This window comes from Oncorhynchus keta, chromosome 4 (assembly GCF_023373465.1).
Source record: "Oncorhynchus keta strain PuntledgeMale-10-30-2019 chromosome 4, Oket_V2, whole genome shotgun sequence".
NCBI lineage: Eukaryota > Metazoa > Chordata > Actinopteri > Salmoniformes > Salmonidae > Oncorhynchus > Oncorhynchus keta.
Genome location: NC_068424.1, coordinates 24,265,810 through 24,290,771, shown reverse-complemented (window position 1 = coordinate 24,290,771; position 24,962 = coordinate 24,265,810). Strand labels below are relative to the sequence as shown.

The following is a 24,962-nucleotide window of genomic DNA, read 5'->3' as shown; positions in this document are numbered from 1 at the left end:
GGACTCAATCACCTTCCTGATTACCTTCCCTATATATGTCACGCTCTTTGATTCTTTCCTGAGGCGTAATTGGTTCTGTTCTGTTGTTTCTCGCAGAAATCAAGGTAAGACCCAGATGCAGACACGTCGAATTGACAATGGTTTAATATTCCAACAGGGGCAGGCAATAGACAGGTCAAGGCAGGCAGGGGTCAGTAAACCAGAGTTGTGGCAACAGTACCAGACAGCAGGCAGGCTCAGGGTCAGGGTAGGCAGAGGTCAACAATCCAGAGGTGAGGCAAAGTTACAGGTTGGCAGACGGGCTCAGAGTCAGAACAGGCAAGGGTCAAAACCAGGATGGGAAGAAAAAGAGAGACTTGGAAAAGCAGGAGCTGAGAACAAAAACGCTGGTTGACTTGACAAACAAGATGAACTGGCAACGGACAAAAAGAGAACACAGGTATAAATACACAGGGGATAATGGGGAAGATGGGCTACACCTGGAGGGGGGTGGAGACAATCACAAGGACTGGTGAAACAGATCAGGGTGTTACAGTTTCATGCCTGTACGCTACTCGTGTTTCTTGTTTTGTGCCTTGTGTTATTGAAAGTCACTCCCTGAACTTGCTTCCCGACTCCCAGCATACCTGTTACAATATTTTTGTTCAATATAAGTGGATGCATGTTTTATTCCCTGTGCCTGTTGTTCACATGCGTATCTGCCCTCCCATTGGCTACAATGTTTCCCCCTGATCCGTCTCCTCCTGCCTGCCTTCAGCCTTTGCAGACATTAATTCCCATTGTTAGACCGGTCAGTCCACTATCTTGTCATATATACAGTATATCACAAAAGTGAGTACACCCCTCACTTTTTTTGTAAATATTTGAGTATATCTTTTCATGTGACAACACAGAAGAAATGACACTTTGCTACAATGTAAAGTAGTGAGTGTACAGCTTGTATAACAGTGTAAATTTGCTGTCCCCTCAAAATAACTCAACACACAGCCATTAATGTCTAAACCGCTGGAAACAAAAGTGATTACACCCCTAAGTGAAAATGTCCAAATTGGGCCCAATTAGCCATTTTTCCTCCCTGGTGTCATGTGACTCGTTAGTGTTACAAGGTCTCAGGTGTGAATGGGGAGCAGGTGTGTTAAATTTGGTATCATCGCTCTCACACTCCCTCATACTGACTGGTCACTGGAAGTTCAACATGGCACTTCATGGCAAAGAACTCTCTGAGGATCTGAAAAAAATAATTGTTGCTCTACATAAAGATGGCCTGGGCTATAAGAAGATTGCCAAGACCCTGAAACTGAGCTGCAGCACAGTGGCCAAGACCATACAGCGGTTTAACTGGACAGGTTCCACTCAGAACAGGCCTCGCCATGGTCGACCAAAGAAGTTGAGTGCACGTGCTCAGCGTCATATCCAGAGGTTGTCTTTGGGAAATAGACGTATGAGTGCTGCCAGCATTGCTGCAGAGGTTGAAGGGGTGGGGAGTCAGCCGGTCAGTGCTCAGACCATACGCCGTACACTGCATCAAATTGGTCTGCATGGCTGTAGTCCCGGAAGGAAGCCTCTTCTAAAGATGATGCACAAGAAAGCCCGCAAACAGTTTGCTGAAGACAAGCAGACTAAGGACATGGATTACTGGAACCATGTCCTGTGGTCTGATGAGACCAAGATAAACGTATTTGGTTCAGATGGTGTCAAGCGTGTGTGGCGGCAACCAGGTGAGGACTACAAAGACAAGTGTCTTGCCTACAGTCAAGCATGGTGGTGGGAGTGTCATGGTCTAGGGCTGCATGAGTGCTGCCGGCACTGGGGAGCCGGCAGCACTCAGCTACAGTTCATTGAGGGAACCATGAATGCCAACATGTACTGTGACATACTGAAGCAGAGCATGATCCCCTCCCTTCGGAGACTGGGCCGCAGGGCAGTCTTCCAACATGATAACGACCCCAAACACACCTCCCAGACAACCACTGCCTTGCTAAAGAAGCTGAGGGTAAAGGTGATGGACTGGCCAAGCATATCTCCAGACCTAAACCCTATTGAGCATCTGTGGGGCATCCTCAAAATTAAGGTGGAGGAGTGCAAGGTCTCTAACATCCACCAGCTCCGTGATGTCGTCATGGAGGAATGGAAGAGGACTCCAGTGGCAACCTGTGAAGGTCTGGTGAACTCCATGCCCAAGAGGGTTAAGGCAGTGCTGGAAAATGATGGTGACCGCACAAAATATTGACACTTTGGGCCCAACTTGGACATTTTCACTTAGGGGTGTACTCACTTTTGTTGCCAGCGGTTTAGACATTAATGGCTGTTTGTTGAGTTATTTTGAGGGGACAGCAAATTTACACTGTTATACAAGCTGCACACTCACGACTTTACATTGTAGCAAAGTGTCATTTCTTCAGTGTTGTCACATGAAAAGATATACACAAATATTTACAAAAATGTGAAGGGTGTACTCACTTTTGTGATATACTGTACATCATCTTTGACTGACATAACAGACAAGAAAGGAGAAGACTTTAGACCGTTAAGATATTCCCAAGATGGTTTCCTTTCCATCCTTTGCCCATATATGCGCTAGTCCCACTTCCTCCTGCAGCCAGGAACCATTCAAAACTATGCAGCAGTCCCTGTCCATGGTGCTGAATTACCTGTTGTGTGTAGTTAAATCCTGCCTCCGAAATGTAATGCGTCTATCCACTTCCACTTCTGCTTTGACATTTAGCTGAATGATCCAATTGATTATTTTCCTTCAACCTTTTCTCTTGCCCTCTCTCCCCCCTCATTACAGTTGTTCACTCCCCCGTCTCTCTATCTATCTCTGTTTCTATATTCCAGCTGCTTAGACAGCTTCCTATCCTCTTTCAACCTGTCAAAATGTTTTCACACATCACCATCACATCAATGGAAGAGTCAAGCATCAGCCAAATACCTCCTCCAAAACATTCAACTCTAAACACAGTCACACATTATATAAATGATTGGTTGGGTAGACATGACTTCAAACCAATGCAAGGTCAAACTGCAAGCAGCCAGATCTCCTTTTCCACAAGGCGGAGTATATTATCATTCGTACAATACAATCTGTGTCTACTGTTTGACTGAAAAGGTTTCAGTAGGTGTCATTGCGTGGCCGTGATCTGGCAATCAGAAAGAAAGAAGATCACTTCTGGAGTGTCTGTCTGCCTCACAGAGCATCTGTTTTATCTCCTCACAGTGTTGTGTGTCACAGGAGGTTGGTGGAACCTTCATTGGGGTGGACATGCTTGTGGTAATGCCTGGAGCGGAATGGGTGGATTGGTATCAAATATATCAAACACATGGTTTCCTTGTGAGAGAGCACTTTTGATAACCATAACAAATATATTAGTCTGTCCAACAACTCTGATATTTTTTTGCCCTTCTATCAGTATTTATGTATGTTTGCTCACAGCATATAAGTGAGCAGCGAGCAGTCTGTCTCATTTACAGTAGGTAGTGAGTGGGATTAGTCACACAGCACCAGCCTCCTGGCAGGACAGTGGATGTTATCCATGCATTACTCATCAACAGTCAGCCTGTTCTCCCAACTCTCCCTCAATCTCCAGCCCTACCCCGACCAGCCCAGACCAGTTCAACCCAGCCCAGTTCTGCCCAGACCAGCCCTACCCAGACCAGCCCAGACCAGTTCAGCCCAGCCCAGACCAGCCCTACCCTGACCAGCCAAGCCCTGCCCAGACCAGTTCATCCCAGACCAGCACTACCCAGAACAGTATGTCAGGCCATTGTGTCATGTCTGATTGAGCCACCTACAGGGCCACTGGGGGGACCTCACCAATGGCCCCTGGGCCCTCTCAGAGTCCCTTCTCTGTCTCCCCACCCAACAACAGTGACAGAGCTAGAATGACGTGACCTTGAAGTTGGCCGACAAGTGGCGACTGATCAGAGTGCCCTACAATCAAAGTGCTCTCTCTTTAGACTGAGGAGAGAGTTGTCAGGAGACTAGTTTGACACGAGGTCGGTGGTAAATGGACTGTTCAATGCAGATAACTGGACTGTTCAATGCAGATAACTGGACTGTTCAATGCAGATAAATGGACTGTTCAATGCAGATAAATGGACTGTTCAATGCAGATAAATGGACTGTTCAATGCAGATAGATGGACTGTTCAATGCAGATAAATGGACTGTTCAATGCAGATAAATGGACTGTTCAATGCAGATAAATGGACTGTTCAATGCAGATAAATGGACTGTTCAATGCAGATAGATGGACTGTTCAATGCAGATAAATGGACTGTTCAATGCAGATAAATGGACTGTTCAATGCAGATAAATGGACTGTTCAATGCAGATAGATGGACTGTTCAATGCAGATAAATGGACTGTTCAATGCAGATAAATGGACTGTTCAATGCAGATAGATGGACTGTTCAATGCAGATAAATGGACTGTTCAATGCAGATAAATGTTCCACATACTGGTTATGACAAGTGATAGTAATTTGTAGGATTTTTCCAAAAGTCAAGCGTGAATATAGAACTTTACTTTTACTATTGATGTTGAAATAATTGAACAGTAAGTTGATGGACTTATTTTAAGTTGAAACGTGGGGAATAAAAAGGATATTTTACACAGTGATTTCACATTTCTCTCTACGTCCCTATCTCTCTCTAATTCACACTGTATTTAGCAGATGAGGTGGTTTGAGTGGTGCGGGTGTGTGCTGTATACATGCAGCAGAGGGCTGTTTGCAGCAGCAGGCGCTGCTCGGTGGCAGGTGCCCAGGGCGTAATGGAGAAGAGTACAGTAAGCATTATAATCCCTTGTACCCGCTCCTCTGACAGACGTACACACACACACACATACACAACCCCCTGACACACCAAAAACACCCACAGTCCTTGTCTCTCTCCAGAGGGTGTATTCATTCCGCAGATTCTGTTACAAAATGTTTTTTTAAACAGATGCAAATAGAACAAAATGGACCTACCTGAATTTGTCCAATAGAAACTCTTATTTTGTTCTGTTTGCTTCTGTTCGTGCCAGCCTGCTGGGCATAGCAGGGAGCAGACACTGAGCTTGGTGGTGCAAAAATGTTCTAACATCCTGAGACATTTTGTGATGTTGGGATTTCTAAGTGATTTAATACAAAATAGGCACATTTTGTAAGTGTTGATACTCTAAATTGATACTCACAAAGGTGTATGTGCCAGACCCAAACACACACACACTCCTCCTCTGTTCATCAGTGATGGAGGTACTGTAAAGTAACACATGAGAATGAATGGAGGAGCAGGCAGACAGACAGTGTGTGAAGACGATTCTGGTCCCCTCCAGGCTCGGTGGGGGTGACGCTGAAACCCTCTCTTATCTCTCTAGGCAGATAGAGAGGACAGGAGGGGGGCAAACGTGTCTCTCACACCCTCTCTGTATGCTGCTCTAGTCCAACAACAGCCAGTCACACCCCCGCTGTTCCAAAATAAGACAGCTCCACTGTCACTGACCACCAGAAATTAGTTCAGGATGATGTCATGAATGCAAGATTCAACAGCTTGCAAGAGATGTTGAATGTAACATATACCTCATTCTCTCTGTTTTGGACCTTCCCCCTCTGTCAGCTCTGTGAAGTATTACTGACAACCTCTATAAGTTGAGAATTGGGTCACTCCTCTTAGAGGTGACAGGGTGTGGAGGTCATTGTGAGCCCTGAGTGACACTCAACTCCGTGGAGTACTGTAAGTGCCCACATGGCCCATTGCTAATGGAGTCCGTCCCCTCAGACCTCTAACCCCCCCCAAACATACACACACATATGCATGTACACACATATACACACACGCACCCTGCCCTGGTTCAGACAGAGAGCCGACGTGTCTCCAAGCCCAGATGGGGACTAGCCAAGTGGCGGCATGGAAACAATCACCAGGACAATGCCAAGGGGATGAGGGCCCTTGTTATATTTTAATGGGATTGGGACAAAGGTCGGTGTGTTGTCTGTTATTATAATCTTCCCTGGCTTCCTGTGCAACAACTGACAAATCACTGATGCATAACTTCCCTTTGTCTATTCTTGAATTTGAACGTTTGAGACAGTTGTGTATTGATCCCTTGTTAGAGGCCCATTATAATATTTCATACAGGCCCATGTAGTTCCAATGAATTCAGCTCCCAATCTTTTCACTCCTTCCAAATGGTCATTAGGCAACAGCGCTGTTTGGTTTTTTGACTCTGCCTTTGCCCAGGCAGGCAAAGATTTACAGTGATTGCGCTCCTCGTCCAAACGAGTGGTAACTACAGATCTCCTGATCCAGCCGGCCTTCAAAGAGGGTTTAACCAGCCTGCCAATGTGTGTCTGTGTACAGAGAAACTTCTGAAGACAAGCACAGTGTTGAGCTGAGCGTCTCAGAGAGAGACAGCTCTTTTGGCTTGGCAGTTGCATTCCACTCTAGGAGGCACTCGATAGGCTTTTGAAACGTATTTTCCAACTCATCAAACTGTTTTTGTCTTAGGATTTGCTGTGCTATGCTGTATCGTACCTACCGTCTGTGTCATTCTCATCCTGCAGATCAAAGCATATGTTGATCCCACACAGCTGTATCTCTCTCCAGAGGAACCCTTCACTCCAGGAGTCTCTGTCTGGAGTGAGTGGGGGACTGGAGTGCTTGATAATTACAGCTTCACCTGGGATAATGATGGAGTGGAAGTCTTTAAATCCCCCATGATGCAGACAGGAGGTGCAAGTCGTAGTGAGATAAATGTCAAAAGTAGCCTGGCATCAACCAGATCGACCACGTGGTCGACCATCGTTAGCGCAGCTTAATAAAAATGTGGCTAAGAGCCAGGCTAAATCAGAGTTCCAACCCCTATCTTTGCGCCTTTACTAGGCCCCATAGGGTTCTCTTGAGTGGATGACACCACGTTCCACTCGTCGCAAAAATTCAAACAGCATTGCCAGATGCAGCCAAGGGCTTGTTCATTTGTGGATGCGAAAAAAAAAGAAAAGAAATCATGTATCTTTTTAAAAACCTCCATGCCAATCACATTTGCCCATCTGTAGTTGGCCCATTCTTTGGGAGAGAGCTATTTTCCCCCTCTGTTAAATGCCAGCCTCTCACGTGAGGTAATTTAAGTCTGCATCCTGCCAGTTAATTAAGCTGAGACCACTGCTTAGCTCTAACTGCGTTCCACACTCATCCTCTCTCACCTGGAGCCGGTTCAAGGCTAGCGGCACCGCACCGCTCAGGATACTGAAGAGCCACTCCCTGTTATCTCTCCACCCCTCAGTACTGTACTGTACGTCAAGGCTGCCACTTTCGAAAACACTAGACCCAGGTTCTCTTTCAAGCATTGAAAAACAATCTGAGGGCAAGATTTGTTGTGGTTGGTCTCGCAGTCATAGCAGCCATTTGTTGTGTCTGGAGGTCATGTTTTGTTTCTGAGAGAAAGAACTGCAGGTGTGGAGAAGTTCTACTTTCATTGGCTCCCAAAACGGTGTACTTCTTTTTATCACTACGGGAACAGAATAGCAAGTTACTATTTAAGCCTCTTTTCTGTGTAAATCTGTGCTGCTTCTGTAGCTTATTGACTGACCATGATTCCCCAGGTCATGCCAAGATGGACCATCACTCCCCAGTTAAGGCTAGAGCTTAAACATTTTTTGTGTGGACTGCAGAAAAACGTAGGGCTTAAATGATTCTTGTACAGTCTACAATAACAGAATTTAGGCAAAAAGACAGATATTTTCTGCATGCTAATGCAGTATTGTGCATAATAGCTGTTCCACACAATAGTAACACAGTTTCTCCTAACACCCTTACCTTGTGTGTCTAACCATTAAAACTGTGACGGTAAGCATGCTGCAGCAGGGGGCCGTTGAGAATATATTACAGGTCACTTCTTCATGGAAGGTCACTTCTTTCCTCAGTTCCAGGAGGACTCCATCAAGCATTGCTTTATATAATGAAGGTGAAATTCTTCCATGGGAAACATGCTGTGGCATCCGTCTCACGATCTCCTATCCTCCCCTATCCTTTTTTCCCCTCTCCTTTCGTCTCCTGTCCGTGTCATACATCTCTGACCCCAAACTGACCCCGGAGCCACTTTATGAAAGGCTTAAAAATGACTCAGGCTTACATTAGCTGTTTCAGCTACTTGTAACACAGGCTGGTCTGGCAAGGTCTCACTAGAGTGGGCGCTGATTGCCCCATGCTTTTAAGTGCAGTACAAGAGGATGGCATCTCAAACCAGTCACCTTGGTCTGGAATGGCCAGTGTCCATGGGGATATGTTTAAATGCCCACCCCTTTGCCCTAAACCTTTCCTCTCCATTGGCTGGTCTGTTGGAGTGACTGTCAACCTGGCTCTTCCCAGCCAATTGGAATGGCAGGTTATGTGAGTTAGAGAGGCTCTATGAGACCTAAACATCCTCAGAGGGAGGCATCCCTCTGCTGTCAAAGCCATTATAGCTCTCATCTGTATCAGTCAGCATCCTCACTTCACGCATCCATCCATCAGCTATTCATTGTGTAGCCTGCCGTACATCAGAGTCTCGCCTCAGTGCAACAGCATATACTGGAGCTCGCTAACCTCTCCCCCCAAAGCATTTGATGAGGAAATATGTGCTGGTTGTCTCTAGCACTGCTCAATATCGATTCAGACGTGTTACATTTATCATGATGTGTTGAGTCTCAGGGTAGTTGCTTTCCTCTCGAAACAGCCTCTTCTTATCTTTGGTGTTCTGTCTATCCCTCTAACTTGTAACAAAATAATTGCTACTCCTCTGTACCAAAGTTGCCACCTAAAGGCAGCTAGCTCCTACTTTACCACTTTGATTCTGGACATTCTGTTATTCTTTTGCTCTCTCACAACTGGTGGGTAGCAATTGAATCACCAAAGTATTGAGTTCCTGTAACACTCTTCCATCCGTTCCTCTCCACCGGTCCCGGTCCCCCCAGGACCTGTGTATCCTCCCCAGAGATCACACCCAATCAGATTGTGCTGTGCCTTCTCATCGTGACCCCGGGGATGTTGCCTTTCCTTTTATTTTCAAACTCATTTAGAGACACTTTGGTGTTTCCGTCCAATCCCCTACAAAACACTCTAACCATATCTCATTCCCTTCTACTAACAGAGAGTGACTATCTAATGACAGCACCTTCCTCTTTTTAATGTCCATCTTCCTTTGCGCCACCACAATTACTGTAAATCTTTAAGTGTAATTTAATTTGGACATTAACAGTGTCTACTTTGGCATTCCCCGTCGGTTTTCTATTGATTCCCGCTCAGCGCCTGGCAAGATGTCCCTGGATGCCACCGGCAGCCGGAACTGTCTGCCAATCTAATCGTGTGCAGGGACCCCATACCGATAAAAGCTGTGCCATTTTCCCAGCCAGAATTTCAGCCTTTTTTTCAGTCAGGCTCCATCGCCTTCTATAATTCTCTTCAAGCTCTCTTGTTACTATGTGTTATTTACTATGAAGCAGAGACTGAGATTCAGATTTTCCGCATGCATAGTATTCAGATCACATCACGATGTAAGTTGGGTTATTCGCCTCACCGACTTCATCACAAACTCCTCGTTTTGTTGCCCCTTGGAGTCACATTCTGTCCACGTTCCCTTCCTTACCCAGAATGCAGGGGGAGTTTTCCATTACCCCATTAAGCCTTGTTGGGGAGATAAGGTTCTCTCGTCTCCTCTCCTCTCCCTCAAGGAGGCCTGCTGTTGCCAGGAGAACATAAACACACGCGTTCGGCCTTCGCTGTCTGGTCCTTCTCGCCTCCCTGTCATCATGTGTGGTCTCCCAACCATTGAGATATTCTCCCCCTTTCCCTAGCACTGCTGTTTATCATCTTAGCGTCACTACTGCTGCTCCTGCTGCCTTGCTGCTGTTATAACATGTCTGTCTAACAAATAGGACCTGGCTAATCATTTAAACTGATTATCCACTGGCCGGCCAGGTGTTCTGCTAGGGCTATAATGTTTCATGCAAAGCGTAACACTGGAATTTGAGTACATGATCTGTCAAGGTATACAGTACAGTATGTCATCAGGAGATGCACAAATATCCATATTTCTCCAATATTTGTAGACAGGAGTTTGTCATTATGTACAGTATTTGCAATATAGTCATTAATTCAGATTTTTGTCGTATTCTTTACATATTAAACCGGGGGGTCTGCATAAATACTGTAGAGTTTAGGCCAGTTTCGCTGTTTGTTTGTTTGTCATTATTTTTATCTCGAATACTACTACTACCGAGTCATTTTAGTTATTTTCTTTTTCAGTCTGCATTTTAAATGGAGTACATTGAGATGTTGTGTTACTGATCTATCCACAATACCCAATAATGTCAAAGTGGACTTTGGTTTGTAGAACATTTCAGAAATGTATTAACAATTAAAAGCTGAAATGTCTTGAGTCAATAAGTATTCAACCCCTTTGTTATGGCAAGCTTACATACGTTCAGGAGTGAACATGCGCTTAACAAATCACAGGGTAAGTTGCATGGACTCATTATTTGTTTTCAATAATAGTGGCTAACATGATTTTTGAATAACTATCCCATCTCTGTACCCCACAAATACAATTATCTGTAAGGTCCCTCCATCTAGTAGTTAATTTCAAACACAGATTCAACCACAAAGACCAGGGAGGTTTTTTAATGCCTCACAAAGAAGGGCATCGATTGGTAGATGTGTAATATTTTTTTAATGCAAATGCTGAATATCCCTTTGAGCCTGGTAAAGTTATTCATTACACTTTGGATGGTATATCAATACACTCATTCACTACAAAGATACAGGCGTCCTTCCTAACTCAGTTGCCGGAGAGGAAGGAAACTGCTCAGGGAGTTCACCATGAGGCCAAGAGTGATTTTAAATTAGTTACATAGTTTAATGGTTGTGATAGGAGAAAACTGAGGATAGATCAACAACATTGTAGTTATTACTCCACAACACTAACCTAATTGACAGAGTGAAAAGAAGGAAGCTTGTACAGAATAAAAATATTGCAAAACATGCATCCTCTTTGCAACAAGGCACTAAAGTAATACTTTAAAAACATTTGCAAAGCTAAAAAGTTAACTTTTTGTTCTGAATACAAAGTGTTACGATTGTGGCAAATCCAATACTACCCATAACTGTCTCCATATTTTCAAGAATATTGGTTGCTGCATCATGTTATGGGTGTGCATGTCATCGGCAAAGATTAGGGAGTTTTTTTAGGATAAAAAGAAACGGAATACAGCATTAAGCACAGACAAAATCCTAGAGGATAGCCTGGTTCAGTCTGCTTTCCAACAGACACTGGGAGACAAATTCACCTTTCAGCAGGACAATAACCTATAAGAGACAGTCAAATCTACACCGGAGTTACTTCCCAAGACAACATTGAATGTTCCTGCGTGGCCTATTTACAGTTTTTACTTAAATTGGCTTGAAAATCAATGGCAAGACTTGATACTGGCTGTCTAGCAATGATTAACAATTAACTTGACAGAGCGTGAAGAATTTCTAAAAGAGCATTGGGCAAATAATCTGCAATCTTGGTGTGCAAAGGTCTTAGAGATTTACCCAAAAAGATTCACCGTTGTAATCACCACCAAAAGTGCTTCTACAAATTATTGACTTAGGGGTGTGAATACTTGTGTAAATTAGATATTTCTGTACTTCATTTTCAATACATTTGCAAACATTTCTAAAAACAATGAATGGAGCCCAATACAGGCAAATCCTTGAGTAGAACCTGCTTCAGAGTGCAAACGACCTCCAACAGGACAATGTCCCAAGCATACAGCCAAAGCAACGCTGTAATGGCTTCAGAACAAGAATGTGAAAGTCCTTGAGTGGCCCAGCCAAAGCCCGGGTTTGAATCCCATTGAAAGAATGAAAGATTGTTGTTGTAACATAACAAAAAGTTAACAAATATTTATTTTAATCAATGCAATGAATGTCGATAACAACCGAATAAACACATTTTTAATTACATACCTACAGTAGAAAAGAGGAGAATATATTATTTCTAATGATGTTCATTTTATTTCTTAACTCCTAATATTGAGCAAATTACACTCACTGGAACTAACCAATTACACACACTGTCACGCTTACTCGACGTCGCCGGTCTACTAACCACCAGTCCTGGTAACCCACATTACACACACCTGGCAACCATCCTTGCGCAAACCTGCTCCCCATCGTTACGCACACCTGGACTTCATCATCACCCTGATTCCTCTCCCTTTGTTTAGCCCTCAGTAGCATTAGTCTTCAGGCAGTATCGGTTTGTTTGCATTCAGCATGCTACTCCTGTTTTGATTACCGTCATGGTCATTATTATTAAACTCGCCTTCTGCACCTGCGTCCTAATTGCGTATACTTTAAACTCACGCACCCGTGATTAGGCTATCAGTGCGCTGGCCGCTGGTAAGTTTTCTTTACTATACAGCTGCTCTTAGCGAAAATGTGTTTGGTGTTACTTTTCTAGCTAATAGGTAGGCTATGTTAGAGTTTACACTTCCTCTTCCAATTATAATGTGGGGAGGAAGCTTGTCACAGTATTGCTGTGCCTTCAAATTGCCATCGATTAAATTGTGTTTGTTGTCTATAGCTTATACCATAACCCCATCGACACCATGGGATGTACGATGTTGACAGCAGCAAACCGCTCGCCAACACGATGCCATACACGTGGTCTGCAGTTGTGTGGCTCATTGGACATACTGCCAAATTCTCTAAAATGATGTTGAGGGGCAGCTTATTGTAGAGAAATTAATAAATTCTCTGGCAACAGATCTTGTAGACATTCCTGCAGTCAGCATGCCAATTGCATGCTCCCTCAACTTGAGACATCTGTGTGACAAAATGTTATATTTTAGAGTGGCCTTTTATTGTCCCCAGCACAAGGTGCAGCTGTGTAATGATCATGCTGCGTAATCAGCTTCGTGATATGCCATGGCTGTCAGGTGGATGGATTATCTTTGCAAAGGAGAAATGCTCACTAACAACGTTGTAAACAAACATTTTGGAGAAATAAGCTTTTTGTGCCAATGGAACATTTCTGGGATCTTTTATTTCAGCTCATGAAAGATGGGACCAACACTTTACATGTTATGTTTAATTTTATTCAGTGCAGTACGTCACTGACATTATGTATTTTTTTTTATCTCTGGTCTAGTGTCTGAGCTCAAAATTTCACAGTTGGTCTGGAGAGATTTGTCTCTATCTGCGGAGACCCAGACTTCTGCAAGAGGAGAGTAGGAGATGGACTGTCTGTAAGTGAGTGTTTTCCGTGCTTCGACAGGACTCTAAAGCTGTATCCTCGGTAGGCGGGCCAACGCTTTATCGGCTTCTCCAGGGGGGCCTGGGCATTCACTGTGCCACTCTGATTTAATTGTGCTTTCTGGATGACTGCTTTTTACCTTTGTCTTTCCCCAGCTCAGCACATCTCCATCACGATGAACTACTGGAGACAGGACAGGGGGAGAGTGAGAGACAGGCGGGATAGATATAGGGAGGTAGAGGGAGAAAGATAGGGTGGCTAGAAAAAGCTCTTTATTTACCTCTCTCAAAATGTCATTAAAAGCTCAACAAAAAAAAAAAGTCTGTTCCTTGAAGGGGAGCTTTGCTGCTTCCTAATTGTCCACTGTAGCTGCAAAATGTCCTGTCAGCAAGATGTGTTGTCCAGAGCCATTATCATTTCTTGGTCCTCTCTCTTTTCATTTTTTTTCAATACGTGGTCACAAATGACAGGAAGGTCACAAAAGATATATTTCTATCTACTTAGCTGGGAAACTGTAAGCCACTCCTTAACAGCCCTTTGGAAGAGGCACTGGGCAACTCAATTATAAGCATTGGTGAAAATGCCACAGCACTGGTGTCTTTGCATTAAATTGATTTGTTCAGACAATGCCATGTATCATCCATGAAGGAGAAATGTGTTGAAGATGAGCTGACTCAAAAGAGTGCCTCTTTCGTGAACAATCACTTTGTTTTTGTGAGTGACACATTCCAAAGGAAAATACATTTTGTGCACAAATTTGTTTGCATTCTCTTTTATCAAAATAAACCATCCACCTGACAGATATAGCTGATCATTGCACAGGTGATGATCATTACACAGGTGCACCTTGTGCTGGGGACAATAAAATGTCACTAATGTTTTAGAATGTTAATGCAGTCCACATGTCACAAGGATCTCTACACAATTCCTGTAAGCTGAAAATGTCCCAGTTCTTCCATGGCCTGCATACTCACCTGTAATGTCAACCATTTAGCGTGTTTGGGATCCTCTAGATCAGGGGTGTCAAACATACGGCCCGCGGGCCGGAACCGGCCCCCAAGGAGGTTCGATCAGGCCCGCAGGATAATTTGAAAGTGGAAAAAATGCATAAAAGACATGGAATTAATATTTTTTTTTTTTTTAAGACAAGCCGCATCACTGAGACAGACTGAAAACAGCAGACGGTATCAATGCGCCATCTGCTGCTTGTTACGACGTTGTTAAGATTGTTAATGTCTCTACCTCTCCACTACACCCTCATTAGCCAAAATGTCGTTATCCAAACGGAGAAAAGTAGATAAGGAGTGTAGAATTTTCAAAGAAAAATGGACCACGTCCTATTTATTTACAGAGATGCACGGAAAACCTTTGTGCTTGGTGTGTTTGCAACAAGTTTCGGTATTGAAGGAATATAATATTCGACGCCACTACGAGACTCATCACAGCGAAAAATATGACGGCTTGCAAGGACAACTGAGAAGAGATAAGATTAACGAATTGCTGGCGGGTCTGAGGAAACAGCAGTCAACTTTCATCCAGAGCCGAGAAGTCAGTGAAGCAGCGGTAAAAGCCAGCTACCTAATTGCTAGCGAAATAGCATTAGCATCGAAGCCGTATTCCGACGGTGACTTTGTTAAACGATGCATGATGAAGGCGGCTGAACTTGTATGTCCCGAGAAGCGACAAGCTTTTGCCAATATTAGCATGACGAGGAATACTATAGCAGAGAGGATTTCGAACTATCGGCAGATTTAGACAGTCAATTGAAACAGAGAGTCAAGTCATTTATTGCATTTTCCGTGGCAATTGACGAGAGCACTGACATCACAGACGTGGCCCAACTGGCCATATTTATTCGAGGAGTTGATGAGACATTGACTGTTACTGAAGAGTTTCTTGAGTTGGTGCCAATGATGGACACCACAACAGCCGAGGACATTTTCGGCTCTGTCCTTGCTGCATTGGACAGAGTTGGAGTGGACTGGTCCCGCTGTCAGCCTGGCTACAGACGGCGCGCCATCCATGGTCGGAAAGAAAGCAGGTGTCGCGACAAAGTTCAAAGACAAAGTACAAGCCCTTAATGGAGGAGATCGTTTCTGGACATTTCACTGTATTTTGCACCAGGAGGCATTGTGTTGCAAGTCGCTGAAAATGGACCACGTCATGGAGGTGGTTGTTCGCACTGTAAATTTCATCCGGTCCAGAGGTCTGAACCATCGTCAGTTTGACAAACTTCTCAGCGACAGCAACATTACCCACAGCCTGCCATACCACACTGAAGTGAGATGGTTAAGCCGAGGCGCTGTGCTGAGGCATTTCTTTGATCTACGAGAGGAAATCGGACAGTTCATGGAGAAAAAGGAAAACCGGTGTTGGAATTACAATCTCAGGAATGGCTACGGGACCTTGCATTCTTGGTTGATATTACTGAACACTTGAACAATCTGAACAAAATGTTGCAAGGCCGCAAAAAGTTGTCACACAGTTTTCTGACAACATACATGCATTTAAGTTGAAGCTGACTTTGTGGGAGATGCAACTGGCAACCCTGCTCATTTCCCTGTCTGAGAGATGTGTGTGACCAGACCTGATGCGGACATGAAACGGTACAAAGACAAAATTTCAGGACTACTGCGGGAGTTTGAGAAACGTTTTCAGGTATTTGGTGAACTTGAGACAGAATTTTCAGTTTTTCGCTCACCTTTCACAGTTAAAGCTTCTGATCTGCCGGTCGAAATTCAGCTAGAGATAATTGATTTGCAGTGTGATGCAGATTTGAAGGGCAAATTTGCCTCTGTAGGTCTGGACAGATTTTATCAGTATCTACTACCAGGGTACCCCAAATTAACAGCCCTGGCTGCTAAAATTTTGTGCATGTTTGGGACAACCTACCTTTGTGAACAAATTTTCTCAGTGATGAATATCAATAAAACAAAAATGCGTTCAAGGCTCACAAACAAGCACTTAAATGACATTCTGAAAGTGACAGCTAGTCAGGACATGACACCTGGTGTTGATGCACTTGTACAGGCCAAAAGATGCCAAGTTTCAGGTACAAATACAAGTCCAGACTAGACTAACACCTTTAAAATGCTGCCTTAGATACTGTTTGCATTGAAAGAATACAGCTCTGTGAAGATGAATCCTTACTGTGGTGATTTAAAAAATGTGCACTTTAATGTTAGTCAGCAGCTTCAAAACAAAAGTTGTGTGATGGAATTCTACTGTTCATACAACTCCATACATTTTCAGTATGTATTGTATGTGTATGTATGTTTCATGTATGAAGTTTACAGATTTACAGGACAGGCGAACACTTTCTTCATTACACATTTAAAATCACTCTCCTTAGTTTGTAAGGTGTACGCAGGGATTACATTTAGATTTTATATGCGTATGTGTAAGTGGTTTAAAAATTCCTTTCTTTAAAAGTCTCATTTAATCTTAAAGTGCATTACTATATTTTTCAGTACCAATTAAAGTTTTGTGCCTTTGTACAATCAGTGGGATCAGTTGCAATGCATATTTGTGAATGATAAAAGTAAATTGCACATTTGTCTAAGGAAATATGAGGTGTTTCATGAAATGTTTTGTAAAAGGATAGTTCATTAAATTTCAATATTTTCCTAATGTTCTTGTGCTTCTTTACACCAAAACAAAGGAAAGACATGATATTTTGGTTATTTATAGCAGAGTATGGTATAATTTTAATGGTCCGGCCCACTTGACATCTCCCTAGGCCGTATGTGGCCCACGATGCGAAATGAGTTTGACACCCCTGCTCTAGATCAACGTGTATGACAGCATGTTCCAGCTCTTGCTGGATGAAATTGTTCGTAGCTACTATCTTGTCTCATCGCTACAACTCCCGTACGGGCTCGGGAGAGACAAAGGTTGAAAGTCATGCATCCTTCGATACATAACCCAACCAAGCCGCACTGCTTCTTAACACAGCGCGCATCCAACCCGGAAGCCAGCCGCACCAATGTGTCGGAGGAAACACTGTGCACCTGGCAACCTTGGTTAGCGTGCACTGCGCCCGGCCCGCCACAGGAGTCGCTGGTGTGCGATGAGACCAGGATATCCCTACCGGCCAAGCCCTCCCTAACCCGGACGACGCTAGACCAATTGTGCGTCGCCCCACCGACCTCCCAGTCGCGGCCGGTTACGACAAAGCCTGGGCACGAACCCAGGGTCTCTGGTGGCACAGCTGGCGCTGCAGTACAGCGCCCTTAACCACTGCGCCACCCGGGAGGTCCCTCTGCAACTGTATCTTACAGAAGAAAAGAGCTTCTGGATATCAGTGCTGCGATCACTCACCTCGGATTAGACGAAGATTTCTTCAACAACAACAACAACAAGGAGGACTCACACGATATTCTCCAAACACCCCACAGGGCAGACATCCCAATTATTCACAAAAGGAAGCGACGAAGAGCCGGACCCGCAGAAGACAACTAGGAAAGCTGACGTTACCGTCAATATTACTCGCCAACGTGCAATCGTTGGACAATAAACTAGACGAGGTACAAATGACTATCCTACCAACGGGACATCAAAAACTGTAATATCCTATGCTTCATGGAATCGTGGCTGAATGACAACATGGATATTCAGCTAGCGGGATACACTCTGCACTGGAAGGATAGAACAGCACACTCTGGTAGACGAGGGGGGGCGGTCTGTGCATATTTGTAAACAACAGCTGGTGCACGAAATCTAAGGAAGTCTCTAGATTTTGCTCCCCTGAAGTAGAGCATATTGTGGTAAACTACAGGCCGCACTACTTCCCTAAAGAGTTCTCAGCTATACTTTTCGTGGCTGTTTATTTACCACCACAGACAGGTGCTGGCACTAAGACCGCAGGAAGCACCAGTGACTCGGTCTATTTAAAAAAAGGTCAGATGAAGCAGATGCTAAACTACAGGACTGCTTTGCTGTCACAGACTGGAACATGTTCCGGGATTATTCCGATGACATTGAGGAATACACCACATCATTCACTGGCTTTATCAATAAGTGCATTGAGGACGTAGTTCCTACAGTGACTGTATGTACATACCAGAAGCCATGGATTTACAGGCAACATTCACACTGAGCTAAAGGGTAGAGCTGCCACTGTCAAGGTGCGGGACTCTAACCCGGAAGCTTACAAGAAATCCCGCTATGCCCTGTGACAACCATAAAACGGGCCAAGCATCAATACAGGGCTAAGATTGAATCATACTATACCTGCTCCGACGCTCATCGGATGTGGCAGGGCTTGCAAACTATTACAGACGACAAAGGGAAGCACAGCCGCGAGCTGCCCAGTGACACGAGCCTATCAGACAAGCTACATCACTTCTATGCTTGCTTCGAGGCAAGCAACACTGAGGCATGCATGAGAGCATCAGCTGTTCCGGACGACTGTGTGATCACGCTCTCCATAGCCGATGTGAGTAAGACCTTTAAACAGGTCAACAAACACAAGGCTGCGGGGCCAGACGGATTACCAGGACGTGTGCTCCAGGCAATTTGCTGACAAACTGGCAGGTGTCTTCACAGACATTTTCAACATGTCCCTGATTGAGTCTGTAATACCAACATGCTTCAAGCAGACCACCATAGTCCCCGTAGCACTCACGTCCGTAGTCATGAAGTTCTTTGAAAGGCTGGTAATGGCTCACATCAACACCATTATCCCAGAAACCCTAGACCCACTCCAATTTGCAGATCAACAGATCTTCAGATGATGCCATCTCTATTGCACTCCACACTGCCCTTTCCCACCTGGACAAAATGAACACCTATGTGAGAATGCTATTCATTGACTACAGCTCAGCGTTCAACACAATAGTACCCTCAAAGCTCATCACCAAGCTAAGGATCCTGGGACTAAACACCTCCCTCTGTAACTGGATCCTGGACTTCCTGACAGGCCACCCCCAGGTGGTGAGGGTAGGTAGCAACACATCTGCCACACTGATCCTCAACACTGGAGCTCCTCAGGGGTGCGTGCTCAGTCCCCTCCTGTACTCCCTGTTGACCCAGGACTGCATGGCCAGGCATGACTCCAACATCATCATTAAGTTTGCTGACGACACAACAGTGGTAGGCCTGATCACTTACAATGACGAGACAGCCTATAGGGAGGATGTCAGAGACCTGCCTGGGTGGTGCCAGAATAACAACCTATCCCTCAATGTAACCAAGACTAAGATTTGGCATGGGTCCTGAGATCCTCAAAAGGTTCTACAGCAGCAACATCGAGAGCATCATGACCGGTTGCATCACTGCCTGGTACGGCAATTGCTCTGACCGCAAGGCACTTCAGAGGGTAGTGCGTACTTCCCATTACATTACTGGGGCAATGATGCCTGCCATCCAGGACCTCTACACCAGGCGGTGTCAGAGGAAGGCCCTAAAAATGGTCAAAGACCCCAGCCACCCCAGTCATAGACTGTTCTCTCTACTACCGCATGGCAAGCGGTACCGGAGTGCCAAGTCTAGGACAAAAAGGCTTCTCAACAGTTTTTACCCCCAAGCCATAAGACTCCTGAACAGGTAATCAAATGGTTACCAGGACTATTTGCATTGTGTGCCCCCGCCAACCACCCTCTTTTTACACTTCTGCTATTCTTTGTTCATCATATATGCATAGTCACTTTAACGATACCTACATGTACACACTACCTCAATAGGCCTGACTAACAGGTGTATGTATATAGCCTTGCTACTCTTTTTTTCAAATGTATTTTTACTGTTGTTTTATTTCTTTACTTACACACACACACACATATACACCTTTTTTTCTCACCATTGGTTAGAGCCTGTAAGTAAGCATTTCACTGTAAGGTCTACACTTGTTGTATTTGGCGCACGTGACAAATAAACTTTGATTTGATATCCAGCAACTTCACACAGCCATTGAAAAGGAGTGGGACAACATTCTACAGGACACAATCAACAGCCTAATCAACTCTAAGCGACGGAGAAGGCAAATGATGGTCACACCAGATACTGACTGTTTTTCTGATCCATGCCCCTACATTTTTGTATGGTGTCTGTGACCAACAGATGCATATCTATATTCCCAGTCATGTGGAATCCATTGATTACCTGAGGAATTTATTTAAATTTGACGTATTTCCTTATATGGACTGTAACTCAGTAAAATCTTAGACATTTTTGCATGTTGGGTTTACATTTTTGTTCAGTATAGTTACTATGTTACTATGTACTTGTCGTCTTATCTACTCTATTTAATTTGATTATTTAGACTTAGCCTGCAATTGCTCCTGAGACCGGCCTCTCATTATTATGGAAATTACCTTTTTCAGAGTAACTAATTTTGTTGTAAATAAATTGCACAGCATTTAGGAGAATAAATAATTTGCATAAGTACCAGAGTGCAGTATCTAGGATGGTGAGAGAGGTAGCATAATCTGCTGAGTTGGTTTAGAGAGACTTTTGCCTCTACTTGGGGCAATTTTCTGTCATCGCTCCCTTCAAAAACGTCACTGTTGTCATGGATCCGGCAAAGAACCCATCCACCTACCAGGGGACTCGATTGACTTCAGTTAAATGGATTCGTGTGAGTGTGCAAATGGCACGGCTGTGGAAATGATAAGGGATCATTTTAGATGTACCTCAGTGAGAATTACATATGTTACACACTGTCCAGATTCAAGGGATGGGGAAATGGTAACCTTATCCACTTGGACTTCAATATCCCCAGGAAGGATCATTTGCATAAATTCCATGTTCAAATTGGCTTGGATGTGTGTGAGTGTGCAAAGGACAGCCTGTGGTAACAATATATTTGGATAGTCTGTAAAGCATCAACAGATGGACTATCAGTAGCATTTCAACTTTCTACTAGCCCTAACCTTAAGCCTTATCCTAACGCCAAACTTGACCCTTATTCTAAACCTAACCCTAACCGTAACCTTAGCAAGCAGTTGCTTATCAACAGATAGTTTGTTTGACCATCGTTAGAGCATCTGCAAATGGACTATCCGGAATATACAATTAAAGTGTGACCCAGCCTACTCCTTTGATTAAATGGACCAAGTTGGTGTCTTTCCTGCGCTCTCTAATTGATGCAATGTAGAAAAGTGACTGGTTTCCTGTTAACAGTCTAAAACTTTCCTTTTTAAAAGTTCTCTCTTTAAAGACCACACTCATTATTGATCCATTTCTTCAGTGCAATATTATAATGGCTTTACATGGCAATTTGCCCTAAAAGTGATTGATTATCAATTAGCCAAAAGCCTGAATCTCAATAAGTAATGTTGTCCCAAAAGTACACAAATGGACAATACGTCTTAATACAAAACTAGCAGAGAGCACTCCGGCCAACCTCACTCATATTCATTCAAAGGAGCGCTCTCCATTTTTTTTCCCAGAGATGTCAAACGATCCATACTTGACATTTACAGTGCCATCAGATATTCAGGGAGCATGGTGCCACAAACCACTGAGACTGCATTGTAATCCGCACAGATAACCTTTTGTAATATCTGGCTAAATAAAATGGATGGAGGCATTCAGAGCCTGTGTGGGCTTATCTTGTCTACCCTGTCACAATCCAAGCACGTTGTGTGCATCATGTGTTAGCACATATTGTACACTCATACACTACGGTTACATTATAGGCCTGGTCTTCCAATTGACAAACACTTTAAAATTATTAGAGAGAAACTCTGAATTTCTTTTAAAATAATTGCACTTGGTACGTAGAACCGGGGTTACATCAGTAGCCTCCAGTAGCCGCTAGATGCGGTTGTAATAAACAGAGTGGTTTCTGTTGTCTTCCTACAAATCTAGCTATTGAACAATTTAGGCTATTTTAGACTACAAAATATTATAATCCCATCACTGACAGATAAGACTATCAAGAACATGCATGTGTCTCCTTTTACAATGCCCACAAGCTGAGCAGGACAGAGTAGACACTGTCAAAAGTACTGTAAGACTGATTTGTAATAGACTTTCAACGTCGTAGCCCCAATTAAAAAAGTAAACATTGGCCGTTGATTACATTGCCTTTTTTTACATGGTGGGGTCGCAAAAATGGGGTCAGGGGCCCAAAATGTTTGGGAACCCGTGCTCAGTCATATATCTGCGTTTGAATGGATAGAGGGGGAGACATTGAAGGATATGTCCCACTACAGTACACAGAGGCCCACTGGCTGTTTGTCTGTCTGTCCCTGTCAGTGTGTCTATCTGTACAGGAGAATAGTGCATCATAGGTCACTGTAGCTAAGTGCTGGTGGCTGAAACCCAATAATACCAGAACCTCTCATGGCTTTCGAGTGCCAGTGTGTATGTGTGATATGACCACAGAGACTACTGACAGTTTCCTGTTTAGAAACTCAATACACAGCTTTTTTTCCCAAGACTTCCAGTTAATTGTGTTCTCTGTCAGTCCAGTTTCCTCTTTCAACCCAACATACGCAGACTCACTCACTGATGTGATTTGTATTCCTGTATCGTCCACTAAGCGAGCGGTTAGTTAAAAGCGAGGTCTGAGCATACCGGTATAATGGCTTTAATCATCAGGTATTTAATCATCCTGAGCAAAAAAAGCCTGTCACATTTACCCACTCCCCAAGGCATTGATTGGCCCATACTCTACATACTAATCAGGTATGGGAGGGTGGGTGTGGGATGGATGTATTGTGGACATAATTGTAACAGACAGGTGGTGAGAAAGGGACTGCAGCCAGGCATGCAGTAAACACTCATTAACACATGTTATCATTGATCAGCGCCGGGGCAGGCGGAGCGCCGGGACACCTATCCCCCCACACAGCTGGGCCTCTGTCCGATGTGTCAGAGGAGCAGGCCTGCCAGATGTGTGGGATGATTCACTTCGAGACACACAGGTCCTCACCATTTTGATGCTGGGGGAAAAGGGTGTTAGCATGTAGAAAGAACATAACTGTATGACTGACAAAACTCTCTTAGTTTCTACTTTGTGGGATGTCTATATGAAGGCAGTGGTAATCAATGCAGGTTTTAAATTCATGTATATATGCGATGCAGGGTTTTTACACTTGACTTTTTACACTTCACTTCAGGCTTCTTTTCATTCAGAATGTTCAAATCGCTAGTCAGGAAAGTCTATATAGCCTTCTCCATCTTCTAGTGATCTATTGACTAGGACAGGTGCCTGTCAGTCACAAAGCGAGCGATGACAGGGAACACTGTTGGTTTGTCAGTCTGCTGTCTGCACACCTCTCTGTGTTATGTTTGTTTTCCCATGTAATGGAAGTGGTAACGATGGGTTGAAATCCAATTAATTATTGCACATTCATTTTATTTTACTTTGTGTTTTAACTTTCATATAGTCAGCCAGGAAGTCGGGGCACATAGGCTATTTACTGTGCTTTGATTGACAAATGAACAGCAAGTGTTCACTAGGTTATAAAAGGTTTCGAACTGACTGAATAAAGTTAATCTGTTATAGCCTATTCCATAAATCATACAACATATGTCCATGGTATCACATCGGGACAAGTTAACCAAAGATCTTATTTGTATTTTCCTAGAATTGGAAGCCCATGTCAAGACTTGGCAGTGACCGCTAAAGGGATTCATCAATGTAACCTAGTGATGGGTTGTTCGCGAACCAAAGCCTCTGTTTGAACAGATCTTTTAGGTGACTGTTGGGAACCGAATCTCCTCGGTGAGAGCCATTCATTTGTCTCCCTAATGTGCATACTGGTAGGCTACTGGTGCTTTTTGATTTATCTGCAGATGTATTATGAAAACATTCAATGAAGATGTTGAATCCTCACTGCAAGAACAATTGGTAGTGGAGAGAGAGCCTCATTCTGGTTCAAAATATATCAAATAAAAACAGATTGAAAGTTATAAAAGCTATGATACTATTAAATATATTGATATAGGCCCGTTGATTTGATTAGTGTCAAATTGAGTAGTCAACTGCTGCTTTTTGTGTAGCATTCTTTAATCACCTGTTTCATTCTTTAATCATATATGGTATAAAAGTGGGGGCGCACAATCTGGCGGTGGTCTGGGGGTCCTCCCCCTGAAAATGTTTGCATTTTGGAAAACATTTTCCTTCAATTCCATATTGTTTCTCAACATAGAATCCTTGTTTACTTGATAGAACACAACTTTATTTCTTAGGTTTTTGCCACATTAAACTAAATTGAAAGAGTTAACTTGCTGTTGTTTTTTGCCACAAATGTATTAAAAAAGTAGACTAGGCTCGTTTTTCTGACTAGATTACTAATCTACCGCCTTCCTTCAAAGTCTCATCCACATTGATTGAAGGGTCTGAATCCCTACCACCTCTGTGACTAAAACATCCTGCCCCCTCCTCTGACAATCCCAAACTGCAGTGATTGATTGACAGGCCAAAATGTTTATGGGACAATTCACCCAAATTACAAAATGGCATTAGTTTCCTTACCATTACAACCGGCTGTGATTGGGAGTCCCATGGGGTGGCACACAATTGGCCCAGCGTTGTCCGGGATTGGCCGGTGTAGGCCGTCATTGTAAATAAGAATTTGTTCTTAAGTGACTCTAAATAAAGGTTACATCGATACACACCCTTAAAGCCAATTTATGGTCTTCGCAGAAGTCAGAGCGGTCATACTTCTTGCACTTCAGGGAGCCGAGCAGAGTGGAGTGTATCATATGCATCCAATAAATAGTTCTGCACCACTTAAAACTACTCG

General features: G+C 43.7%; 1 protein-coding gene and 1 long non-coding RNA gene across 3 annotated transcripts in view; both read left to right on the top strand.

Annotated features, from left to right (window-relative positions):
* Positions 1–24,962, top strand: part of kcnh2b (potassium voltage-gated channel, subfamily H (eag-related), member 2b) — a 306,518-nt gene that overhangs the window by 128,521 nt on the left and 153,035 nt on the right. The gene's annotated exons all lie outside the window — the stretch shown is intronic.
* Positions 12,159–14,058, top strand: LOC118371667 (uncharacterized). Its single transcript, XR_004823042.2, has 3 exons — positions 12,159–12,407; positions 13,159–13,305; positions 13,419–14,058. It is a non-coding gene; the product is annotated as an uncharacterized LOC118371667 (long non-coding RNA).